General features: G+C 30.9%; 1 protein-coding gene across 1 annotated transcript in view; it reads left to right on the forward strand.

The window, feature by feature from the left end:
- Window positions 1-6,132: 6,132 nt before the first annotated feature.
- The window catches only part of kek3 (leucine-rich repeat, immunoglobulin-like domain-containing kekkon 3 protein), a 265,740-nt gene continuing 258,452 nt past the window's right edge, over window positions 6,133-13,420 (forward strand). The window contains exon 1 of the mRNA XM_075297690.1: window positions 6,133-6,303. The gene's annotated coding sequence lies outside the window, so the exon portion shown is untranslated. The remainder of the gene's footprint in view (window positions 6,304-13,420) is intronic.

Genomic DNA, 13,420 nt, shown 5'->3' on the forward strand with positions numbered 1-13,420 from the left:
AATCTATAGACTCAAAATTTAAGTCGGCTAATGCACTAGGGTGGAACACAATGTTAGTAAAAAAAAATATGGGAAACATTTAAATCTGAAGCAATTTTAAGGAAACTTCGAAAAAGTTTATTTATGATTTATCGCTCGATATATATGTATTAGAAGTTTAGGAAAATTAGAGCAATTTTTACAACTTTTCGACTAAGCAGTGGCGATTTTACAAGGAAAATGTTGGTATTTTGACCATTTTTGTCAAAATCAGAAAGACATATATATGGGAGCTATATCTAAATCTGAACCGATTTCAATCAAATTTTGCTCACATGACTATATTACTAATTGTACTCCTAGGGCAAAATTTCAACCAAATTGGGCCAAAACTCTGGCTTCTGGGGCCATATAAGTCCATATCGGGCGAAAAATATATGTGGAAACTATGTCTAAATCTGAACCGATTTCAATCAAATTTGGCACACATGACTATAATACCAACTGTACTATTTGTGCAAAATTTCAAGCAAATCGGTATAAAACTCTGGCTGCTGGGTCCATATTAGTGCATATCTGGCGAAAGATATATATGGGAGCTATATCTAAATCTGAACCGATTTCTTCCAAAATCAATAGGGTTCTATTCTGACCCAAATTAGGAACATGTGCCAAATTTGAAGGCGATTGAGCTTAAATTGCGACCTAGACTTTGATGACAAAAATGTGTTCACAGACAGACGGACATGGTTATATCGACTCAGGGACCCACCCTGAGCATTATTGCCAAAGACACCATGTGTCTATCTCGTCTACTTCTGGGTGTTACAAACATATGCACTAACTTCCCAGCAAAAAAAATTGGAAGTTGTTCCACAAACATTTTTTTAAAGCCCATCCCAGAATCTCCCATTGAGTTTTTTCAACTTCCGATGCAGTCCTTTTGGACAAGTCCACAAACATTTCTTCTACAGCGCATCGTGGGATCCCCCAATGAGTTTTTTCCACTTCCGATGCAGTCCTTTTGGACAAGTGCACAAACATTTCTTCTAAAGGGATCCCCCAATGATTTTTTTCTACTTCCGATGCAGTCCTTGTGGACAAGTATTAGAAAGAACGCAATCAGGCTATTTTAAGTGCAAATTTTGTATAATTAAATTTTACAAAAAAAAATAGAATACTAATAAAAAACTAAAAAAAAAACAGAAATTAATAAAAAAAAGTAAAAAAATAATATTAAAAAAAATAAATTTCATCCCCGCTGGGATTTGAACCTGTGCCGTTTGACTTTTTCGCCTCCATGGAAGTTCTTTTGAGAAGGTTTTGCAAATTACGAGAATTTTTAATTTTTTTTTTTATTTTTAATGGAAAAAATATACTTATACGAAAATATATGCCGAAAATAAAAAATAAAAACGATGCATGACATAAAAAATAATTTTTTAGCAAAATATATTAAAAAAAAATTGCCGCTGGTGAGATTTGAACCTGCGTTTCTTATTTTTTCGTTCATACTAATAAAGAACATCTCGAGAAGCAATTAGAATGTTATTTTTTGGTGTCGTATTACGATCATATCACAAACATTTGAATTGAACTTTCGACGCTTTATGTTCAATGGCGTTTGTGGCTGAGTGTGCTAAGGCGTTCTGTTATGGTGCCAGCAAACCCAGGTTCAAACCCTGGTAGGAGCGAAAAAGTTTTTCAAATTGTGAAAATTAGATAATAGGAAAATAATTGTGTAATAAAACATGAATGAAAAAAAAGTAAAATTGGTTGAAAAAAAAATTTTTTCGCTTTTTAAATTTCTTCATTCAAATTAACTTCCAGGGCACAACTTTTAAAGCAATGCAAAGGATCCATAAAGGGAGTACTTTCGTCCTATGACAAGCCCATGTAAAATTCATTGGAGATGATCCAAGTTTGCACTACTTCCGGATCACAGATTGGGGATCCAAACTACTTTTTTGGAAGCTCTTTTTTTGCTGGGTTATAATACCCTGTTCCACAGTGTGGCGCAGGGTATAAAAATATGGGAAACATTGAAATCTGAACCAATTTTGAGGAAACTTGGCAAAAGTGTATTTATGATTTATCGGTCGATAGATATGTATTAGAAATAAAGGAAAATTTGAGTCACTTTTACAAGTTTTCTACTTAGCAGTGGCGATGTTATAAGGAAAGTGTGGGTATTTTGGTCAGTTTTGCCCAAATCGGAAATGCATATATATGGAAACTATATATAAATCTGAACTGATTTCAACCAAATTTGACATGCATACTTAGTATTTTAGTTCTACTCCCTGTGCAAAATTTCACGTAAATCGGAATACAACTTTGAACTCTTTGGTCATATGACGGAAAATCGGGCGAAAGATATATATGGGAGCTATATCTAAATGTGAACCGATTTCAATAAAATGTGGCACAATTGACTACACTACTAATTGTACTCCTAGTGCAAAATTGCAACCAAATTGGGCTAAAACTCTGGCTTCTGGGGCCATATAAGTCTATATCGGGCGAAAGATGTATATGATAGCTATATCTCAATCTGAACCGATTTCAATCACATTTGGCCCACCTGACTATAGTACTTATTGTTCTCTTGGTGCAAAATTTCAAGCAAATTAGGGTAAAACTGTGGCTTCTGGGGCCATAAAAGTGCATATCGGGCGAAAGATATATATGGAAGCTATATCTAAATCTAAACCGATTTCAATCAAATTTTGCACACTTGACTTTACGACCAAGTGTTATGTTTGTGCAAAATTTCAAACAAATTAGTGTAAAACTCTGGGTCCATATAAGTCCATATCGGGCGAAAGATATATATATGGGAGCTATATCTAAATCTGAACCGATTTCTTCCAAAATCAATACGGTTCTATTCTGACCCAAAACAGGAACTTGTGCCAAATTTGAAAGCGATTGGACTTAAACGGCAAGCTAGACTTTGATCACAAAAATGTGTTCACAGACAGACGGACGGACGGACGGACATGGCTAGATCGACCCACCCTGAGCATTATTGCCAAAGACACCATGTGTCTAACTCGTCTCATTCTGGGTGTTGCAAACATATGCACTAACTTAATACCCTGTTCCACAGTGTGGTGGAGGGTATAAAAATACTTAGCGCTTTGTTGAATTATACCGAGTTTTAATTTAGAATTTGAAGTTTATTTTATTTTACACGATGACAAAAGATCGTAAATTAAAATTTGTTTCCTGCTATCAAGTAGACAAATTTTAAAATTAAATTAAATTGCTATAAAATGTATCCTCAGTGTGATTCCAAAGTCTTTGGACGTGGGTAAGCTTTCTTCTCAGTGTATGTATAAAGCTTATGACCAATTTACTTAAATTTCCCTTTTTAATTCTATTCTCTATAATAAAATGCACCTTCATTAAGTTTAAATTAAATGCACAAACTGAGTCAAAAAATGTAATTCCTTTAAATGTTTCTTTAAAGCAATTCCATGAAAATGAGAAGGCAGCTCACCTGCCATTTGTTGATTGGTTTTTTGTTATTTCTTTCGCATATGACCTTTGACCTATTGAAACTATGTAAAACAATGCAATATATAATTTATATATAAATTTTTCAATTAAGCCATTTATATATTCATTTCCTTTTTTGTTGTCTACGCAAATTAATTCTTTGATCTAATGACAAAAAAAAAAAGAAAATAAAAACAATAATACAAAACTGGACATTCAGATTATGTCCTTGATAAGTTACATGCAATATCATTTCCTCATATAACAAAAAAAAAAAAAAACAAATATATGTAAGTATAATTTTCTTTTTTTTGTTTTTGTATGTAAGTCCATATTTAGGAGGAGATGCCATGCATTAGTAAACATGTTGTTAGTAAAATCTGCAGTGACAGTAAATCTATCAAGTCATGACTAAAACAAGTCACAAACATGACACGTGAGACATATACACAGGGAGACTACAACGAATATAAACGTGGAGCGACACACATACACACGCATACCCAAACAAACAAACGCATGCTAAATGATAGCCAAGCTATGGACAAATGAGAAAATATAGGGGGACCGAAATACGAGTGGTCAGAAATCAAATAGAAAAAAATTAAATAGAGAATATGAGAGAATAGAAAACGAAATTAAAATAGAACTACGAGAGTACATGGGATAAAGGATAAAAACACTACTCTATAAAATCAACAATCATACACACACTAGAACCATGTGGCCATTCATATTCACCTCTGCGGAGAGATATTCCATGTTAGGCAAATGTTTACAACTCTATGTGAGTATAAAACATACGAAAAAGCCACTATAGAACTCAGTGGTATTTCAAGCAAAGGAAGCTCTTATACTCTATTGTGAGAGTTGTTAATACAGAGAGAGAGATTTCTCACTCTTATACTTGTGTGTATGGATTTGTTGCTTATTTCATAGAGGTGAATTTGTTGAGTATTGTCAGTACACTCTCTTTGGTTCTCTCTTTCTCTCAGTTTTCTAAATACCTTTTAGATAAAAACCAGTATTTTTCTTTACATTTCGCTTACGACAGAAATTCCTTTGCTCTACGATGTTCTTCATTCAAGCAATGCACGAGCCTTTGCCGTTCCAAATCAGTTAACTCGGAAACGTGGTCATGTCAGTTGTTAAAGAAAAAACGCAGCGGCAGTTTCGTTTTGCAAAACATTGTCTAGTTCCCCCAATAAAAACCAAACAAACAAAAGAAGAAAAAATCCAAAGCATCTAAATCCCCCATAACGAAGAAGAAAAAAAAAGATTAGTTAAACCGAAACATACAACCGAAAATAAACGAAAATATTTTATAAAAGGGCATAGAGAAAAGCATATCAAATACACATATCTATAAAAAAAAAGATAAAAAAGATTTTAAAAACCCGGTAAAATAATAAGAAAAAAATAAATGGAAAAAATAATTGCAATTTAAAGCCTTTCGATTTAAGTAAAAATAATTAGCAGCAGGTGTAGCTTGAGCATGTAAACAGCGTTTTGCTCTATTTCTTATTGAGATACTACAAGCAACTACGCCACTATTAGCACTACCACAATTAGCACAAGTCAAAAATGCCATACGGTTCTCATTTGCCCTACGTCCCTCCACAACCTCCGCCGCCCCACCGTTACACACACACACATTTCTTTTAATGCACATTCGCAAGCAAAACCATAAGAAGCGAAAATTAATCAAAATATCTGTAACATCGTTAGTGTGCTTATGCGAGTGTGTGTGTGTGCGCCCCTGCTTATGCGTGTGAGAATATGTGCTGAGCATTTTAAAAGGTGTTGAATTTATGTCTAGGTGCACTTGGATGCATAGGCCTATGTATAAATTACGCTAACAGGAACTGAGTGTGGTTATCATCTACAGTACGCTCCCCATCTAAGATTCGTCTTCGTAAGTGCATTCGAAATAATCAATTTGTGAATGTGAATGTTTGTGCGAATATTTTAACCTGATTTTTGTGAAACAATTTTTTTTGTCCTCGTCGTGGTCGCGGTTGTTGACATCGTCGTCGTTGTTGTCGCGCTGTCGTTGTCGTCACCAACGTTGTTCTTCGCATCGTTCTATAAATTTCCTTTATGTTTAACTGTTTATCTTCACCTATGTTGACGAAGGTGTGTATGTTTGTGCGTTTGTCTACATGGATGTGTGTTTAGGAGAGTGATTTAGTCCTAACATTGGTTTGTCGTATTTAGATCGTTTGTAACATTCGTGAGTGTGTGTATGCAGGTGTTTTTGTAACACGAGTTTGTTTTTTATATTAATGTTGTTGTTCTCCTTATTATCCCCCGTGGAACATATGGCAGTGGGAAAGGGAAAATATCATTAAATAAGTAAACAAATATTACAACTCGACTGTCATGGGTAGTAAGCTATGAAATCAAGTTTACCGGAAATTCAATGTGTAGGGATGAGCGAGAAAGTGAGAGAGAGCGAAAGACAATGCTTTAAAAAAATTTATTTAAAGTCATATTATACAAAGAAATAAATAAAAAACAAAACAAAACAAAAATCCTATTACAAACGAAAACAAAATTATTAAAAAAACATATAAAAAAATTTAAATAAATAAAACCATCAATATTGAAAAAAAAAAAATCTAATCGAATGTTGTTTTTATCAAGATTTTGTAAATGTCAAACCTTAGAAAAATTGCAAACAATTTTTGCCAAGAGCCACAAGCTATCACACAACCTTAAACGTAAATTCAACCTCAACCTCAGTCAACCTCAACATCGTCAACGACGTTAAGGCCTTAGCCCCAAGTCTACATAATAGCTCCCAGGCTCATTTGCATGGTAAGAATTGTCTCTGTTTATTTTGTTGTTTTTGTCTTGGTCGTTATTTTTATTTCAGGTCTTGTTGTTTTTTGCTGATGCTGTTATATTTTTTTTACCCGCTCTTATTCATTTGGTTTCGTGTTTATTTTTCGACATGGCTTATATAAGAGAGGGGGCGGGGGCTTTTCTCCCACAAATTCCAGTTAAGTTCATAAAATTCATTCATTTGACATTTGAATGAATTGCCTTCTTGACTGCTATAAGGAATAGGGGCGTCGTTGTGGCAAAGTCCTTACTGAGTAATCAGGTTTTGCTAAAATAATAAAAAAAAAACACCACATTCACTCAGAAGTCAACACACAATCTAAAATAAAATTAAATACAAAAAGAACTGTGAATAAAGTTTGCCACTTGGAAATAAAAAAGGACCTGTTTTACGTATTTATTCAGGTAAAGCAATTCCAAAGGACCTTATGTTTTCTGCTTTCTACTTTTTGTTTTGTTAGCGAATGAATTCAGTAATGCTAAACAGGACACTTGAAGCATAAAGGCATATAAAAGAAAAGTGGTTTTGACATTTTTTTTTAGCAATAATGAACAACATATTCAATACTAATCTACTAAGGCTAGTTGAAAAATCCTTTCACGAAGGGGTTGATTTGATAAACTAGAAATAGGAAAGTAAATAGAGTAGAATTTTTTCGAAAGCCACATTAAAGCAATGGTAAGCATTTTTACTGGTTTTAGTTGAGATTTAATACCAAATATTGAAAAACAACAGAAACATATATAACGCTATATAAGCCAAAATTTCTATGCCTGTATATATTACTTGTTTCAAAGAAATTAAAAATAGAAACGCAATTTGGACTAGCATTTAGTCTTCATTAATCGCTACAACATTGCTCCCTATATTTTCCAATAATTCAGAATGGCAAAAATTCTCTATTGATGCCGGAAATGTTCTTGGTAATTTTCTATAGAAAAATTATATTTCTATAGAAAATTTTGTCAACATTTTCATATATAGACAATTTAAAAAAAAAAAATTCTATAGAAAAGTTTTTCAAAATTCGTTTCCATGGAAAAACTTTTCAAAATTTTCTTTCCATATTTTTTTTTGTAGTTTTATTTATTACAAGATTTACATTCATAATAAATTATGAAAATAAATATAAAAAAAATTAGGTGCTAACAACAAAGGTTTTTGACCTTTGTAATTTTATTTCCATCGATTTTTTTTAATTTTTTATAGAAAATTTTTTAAAATTTTATTTATATAGAAAATTTTCTCAAAGTTTTATTTTTTTTTTTTCAAATTTTTACTTCTCTAGAAAATTTTGTCAAAATTTTACAGCTATAGAAAATTTATTCAAAATGTAATTTCTGTGGAAAATTTTCAAAATTTAATTTCTACAGAAAAAGTCCTGTCAAAATTTTACTTCTCTAGAAATTTTTTCCAAAATTCGTTTCCATAGAAAAAGTTTTCAAAATTTTCTTTCCATACATTTTTTTTGTAATTTTTTCCATCTTTTTATACCCTGCGCCACACTGTGGAACAGGGTATTATAAGTTGGTGCATATGTTTGTAACACCCAGAAGGAGACGAAAAAATGCTCAGGGTGGGTCCCTGAGTCGATATAACCATGTCCGTCTGTCCGTCTGTCCGTCCGTCCGTCCGTCCGTCCGTCCGTCCGTCTGTCTGTGAACACATTTTTGTGATCAAAGTCTAGGTCGCAATTTAAGTCCAATCGCCTTCAAATTTGGCACATGTTCCTAATTTGGGTCAGAATAGAACCCTATTGATTTTGGAAGAAATTGGTTCAGATTTAGATATAGCTCCCATATATATCTTTCGCCCGATATGGACTAATATGGACCCAGCAACCAGAGTTTTATACCGATTTGCTTGATATTTTGTACGAACATAACACTTAGTCGTATAGTCCAGTGTGCAAAATTTGATTGAAATCGGTTCAGATTTAGGTATAGCTCCCATATATATCTTTCGCCCGATATGGACTTATATGGCCCCAGAAGCCAGATTTTTAGCCGAATTTGGTTGAAATTTTGCACTAGGAGTAAAATTAGTAGTATAGTCAAGTGTGCAAAATTTGATTGAAATCGGTTCAGATTTAGATATAGCTCCCATATATATCTTTCGCCCGATATGAACTAATATGGTCCTTAAAGCCAGAGTTTTGGCCCAATTTGGTTGAAATTTTGTACAGGGAGTAGATTTAGCATTGTAGCTATGCGTGCCAAATTCGGTTGAAATCGATTCAGATTTAGATATAGCTCCCATATATATCTTTCGCCCGATATGCACTTATATGGATCCAGAAGCCAGAGTTTTATTCCGATTAGCTTGAAATTTTGCACAAGGAGTACAATTGGTAGTATAGTTATGTGTGCCAAATTTGATTGAAATCGGTTCAGATTTAGATATAGCTCCGATATATATGTTTTTCTGATTTCGACAAAAATGGTCAAAATACCAACATTTTCCTTGTGCGATAAATCATAAATAAACTTTTGCGAAGTTTCCTTAAAATTGCTTCAGATTTAAATGTTTCCCAAATTGTGTTCCACCCTAGTGCATTAGCCGACTTAAATTTTGAGTCTATAGATTTTGTAGAAGTCTATCAAATTCTGTCCAGATCGAGTGATATTTAAATGCATGTATTTTGGACAAAGCTTTATAAAGGGTGATTCTTTTGAGGTTAGGATTTTCATTCATTAGTATTTGACAGATCACGTGGGATTTCAGACATGGTGTCAAAGAGAAAGATGCTCAGTATGCTTTGACATTTCATCATGAATAGACGAACGATCTGCCACAACGTCGAATTTTCAGTGAATGGGCCCTAGAAAAGTTGGCAGAAAATCCGCTTTTTTATCGACAAATTTTGTTCAGCGATGAGGCTCATTTCTGGTTGAATGGCTACGTAAATAAGCAAAATTGCCGCATTTGGAGTGAAGAGCAACCAGAAGCCGTTCAAGAACTGCCCATGCATCCCGAAAAATGCACTGTTTGGTGTGGTTTGTACGCTGGTGGAATCATTGGACCGTATTTTTTCAAAGATGCTGTTGGACGCAACGTTACGGTGAATGGCGATCGCTATCGTTCGATGCTAACAAACTTTTTGTTGCCAAAAATGGAAGAACTGAACTTGGTTGACATGTGGTTTCAACAAGATGGCGCTACATGCCACACAGCTCGCGATTCTATGGCCATTTTGAGGGAAAACTTCGGAGAACAATTCATCTCAAGAAATGGACCAGTAAGTTGGCCACCAAGATCATGCGATTTGACGCCTTTAGACTATTTTTTGTGGGGCTACGTCAAGTCTAAAGTCTACAGAAATAAGCCAGCAACTATTCCAGCTTTGGAAGACAACATTTCCGAAGAAATTCGGGCTATTCCGGCCGAAATGCTCGAAAAAGTTGCCCAAAATTGGACTTTCCGAATGGACCACCTAAGACGCAGCCGCGGTCAACATTTAAATGAAATTATCTTCAAAAAGTAAATGTCATGGACCAATCTAACGTTTCAAATAAAGAACCGATGAGATTTTGCAAATTTTATGCGTTTTTTTTTTTAAAAAAGTTATCAAGCTCTTAACAAATCACCCTTTATATAGCCCCCAACGCATTTGACGGATGTGATATGGTATCGAAAATTTAGATCTACAAAGTGGTGCAGGGTATAATATAGTCGGCCCCGCCCGACTTTAGACTTTCCTTATTTGTTTTTATTTTATATTTTTTTATAGAAATTTTTTTAAAATTTTACTTCTATAAAAATTTTTCTCAAAGTTTTATTTCTATAGAAAAACTTCTCAAAGTTTTAGTTTTATAGAATTTTTTTTTTCAAAAATTTTACTTCTCTAGAAAATTTTGTCAAAATTTACAGCTATAGAAACTTTTTTTAAAATGTTATTTCTGTGGAAAATTTTCAAAATTTAATTTCTACAGAAAAAGTCCTGTCAAAATTTTATTTCTCTAGAAAATTTTTCCAAAATTCGTTTCCATAGAAGAAGGTTTCAAATTTTTTCCATAGATTTTTTTTGTACTTTTATTTCCATTGATTTTTATTTAATTTAATATTTTTTATAGATTTTTTTTTAAATTTTACTTCTATAGAAAATTTTCTCATCGTTTTATTCTTATAGAATTTTTTCAAAATTTTACTTCTCTAGAAAATTTGTCAAAATTTGCCGCTATAGGAATTTTTTTTAAAATTTAATTTCCGTGAAAAAAATTTCAAAATTTAATTTCTATAGAAAATGTCCTGAAGTTTTTATTTTTTTGGATATTTATTTCCAAATTTTCTTTCTACATAAAATGTTATTTTTATTGAAAATGTTCGCAAAATTTTTTTCTATCGAAAATTGTGTCAACATTTTTACTATTTCAATAGAAAATCAAAAAGTCAAAATTTTGTTTTGTCTGAATATTATTTCTTTTGTTTTTGTTATTGTTGGTTTCTTCTTAAATCATTATTATTGATGTGATCTCAGCTTAAAATTATGTCTTGAATAAAATACAAAAGTAGCTTAACCAACGGAGGAAAAGTATGTATGTCAATTTTTTTGGGCAAAGTCCTTTAGAATGCGGAATCGCAAAGAAAAACTTATGTCTATAGAAAATTTTTCTTAAGAGAATTTTCTACAGAAAATTTTCCCAAAATTTTATTTCTATAGAAATTTTCCATAGAAAATTTTAGCAAAATTTTATTTCTATAGAGAGTTTTGTCAAAAATTTATTTCTCTATTATTTCATTTGTCAATTTTTTTCCAACGAAAATTTTTTCAAAATTTAACTTTCATAGAATTTTTTTTCGAATATGTATATCTACACTGAAAAAACAGTGAACCCACCAGGAAAGTTTTAGAAAAAATATATTAATTTTAAAAAATTTTAAATACATTGTATTAGAAACGCGCATGTCACGACGATTTCACAAAACTAAGTAAATAATTTGCGATGAATTCAAGAAAATTTATTAGGCATAATTCATTTTTTTTTCACTTGTTAAAGAAAATTTCGAAGTTTGAAGGAAAAATTTGAAGTTAAAAATTGCAAAAATGTCTTTAGTACCATACAAAGTTCATGATGGGCTAATTACTGGTAAATTTTACAAATTTTAAGAAATTCTGAACTATTTTTTAGGAGACCCGAATTTAGTTAATCTTTATACTTCATTTGTGTAAATTTTTTTCATCTATTTTATTTTTTTAATTATTATTAAATTGAGTGTATAAAAAATTTTCCAAAAATTTTATATCTGTAGAAAATTTTGTCAAAATGTTATTTCTATAGAATATTTTGACAAAATTTTGTTTCTATATAAATTTTTGTCAACATTTTATTTCTACAGAAGATTTTCTTAAATTTTTATTTCTTTAGACAATTTTCTTAAAATTTTATTTCTACCGAAAAATTTTCCTAAAATTTTATTTCCATAGAAAATTTTCCCAAAATCTTATTTCCATAGAAAATTTTCTTAATTTTTTTTTGTATAGAAAATTTTTTCCAAAATGTTATTTCTGTAGAAAATTTTATTCAAAATTTTATTTCTGTAGAAAATTTTTCCTAAAATTTTATTTCCCTATAAAAATTTTCCCAAAATCTTACATCTACAGAAAAAATTGTGTAAACATTTTATTTCTATAGAAATTTTTCCCAAAATTTTACTTCTGCAGAAAAATTTCCCATAATTTTATATCTATAGAGAATTTAAAAAACAAAAATTATTTCTATAGAAAATTTTGCCAAAATTTTATTTCTATAGAAAAATTTACCAAATTTTCATTCTATATAAAATTTTGCCAAAATTTAATATGTGTATAAGATTTGCTCAAAATTTTATTTCAGTCAAAATTTTATTTCTATGGAACATTTTGTCAAAATTTTATTTTCATGGAAAATTTTCCCAAAAATATATATCTATGAAAAAATTGTGTCAAAATTTTATTTCTATAGAAAATTTTGACAAAATTTTATATCCATAGCAAATTTTGACAAAATTTTATATCCATAGAAAATTTTCTCAAAATTTTATAGCTTTAGACAAAATTGTGAAAAAAAATCCCAAAATTTAATTTTCATAGAAAATTTCCCAAATTTTATATCTACTGAATATTTGGTCAAAATTGTATTTCTACACAGAAAAAAATGTCACGAAAAATTTTCCAATTAAAATCTTAATTGATTTTTAAAAAATATTCATTGAAATAAAATATCAATCACACAAATAAAAATCAATCACACAAATTAATAGTATCAATTAAATATTTAATTGGATCAATTAATTTTTTAATTGACTGTCAATTAATTTTTTAATTGATACTATCATTTCTGTGATTGAAGACATTTCAATTAAAAAATTAATTGGATCAATTAATTTCGTGATTGAATCAGAATTTTTTTTTTTTGTGTGTATAGAAAAGTATTCCCACAATTTTATTTCCATAGAAAAATTTCCCAAAATTTTATATTTATAGAAACTTTTTAAATTTTTTTTTTTTTAATTTTCTATAGACAATTTTGTCGAAATTTGATATTCTTGTCATATATTTGTTTAGTGCCTGGCCCTGATGAAGATTGACGATGTCAAATCGAAATATTGGCTTCAATAATATAAAACTCAAATAAAAACCAGTAAGGAAAGTCAAAAGTCGGGCGGGGCCGACTATATTATACCCTGCACCACTTTGTAGATCTAAATTTTCGATACCATATCACATCCGTCAAATGTGTTGGGGGCTATATATAAAGGTTTGTCCCAAATACATACATTTAAATATCACTCAATCTGGAACAATTTGATAAACTTCTACAAAATCTATAGACTCAAAATTTAAGTCGGCTAATGCACTAGGGTGGAACACAATGTTAGCAAAAAAAAAATATGGGAAACATTTAAATCTGAAGCAATTTTAAGGAAACTTTGCAAAAGTTTATTTATGATTTATCGCTCGACATATATGTATTAGAAGTTTAGGAAAATTAGAGTCATTTTTACAACTTTGCGACTAGGCAGTGGCGATTTTACAAGGAAATTGTTGGTATTTTGACCATTTTTGTCGAAATCAGAAAAACATATATATGGGAGCTATATCTAAATCTG

Source organism: Haematobia irritans, chromosome 2 (genome assembly GCF_050003625.1).
Source record: "Haematobia irritans isolate KBUSLIRL chromosome 2, ASM5000362v1, whole genome shotgun sequence".
NCBI lineage: Eukaryota > Metazoa > Arthropoda > Insecta > Diptera > Muscidae > Haematobia > Haematobia irritans.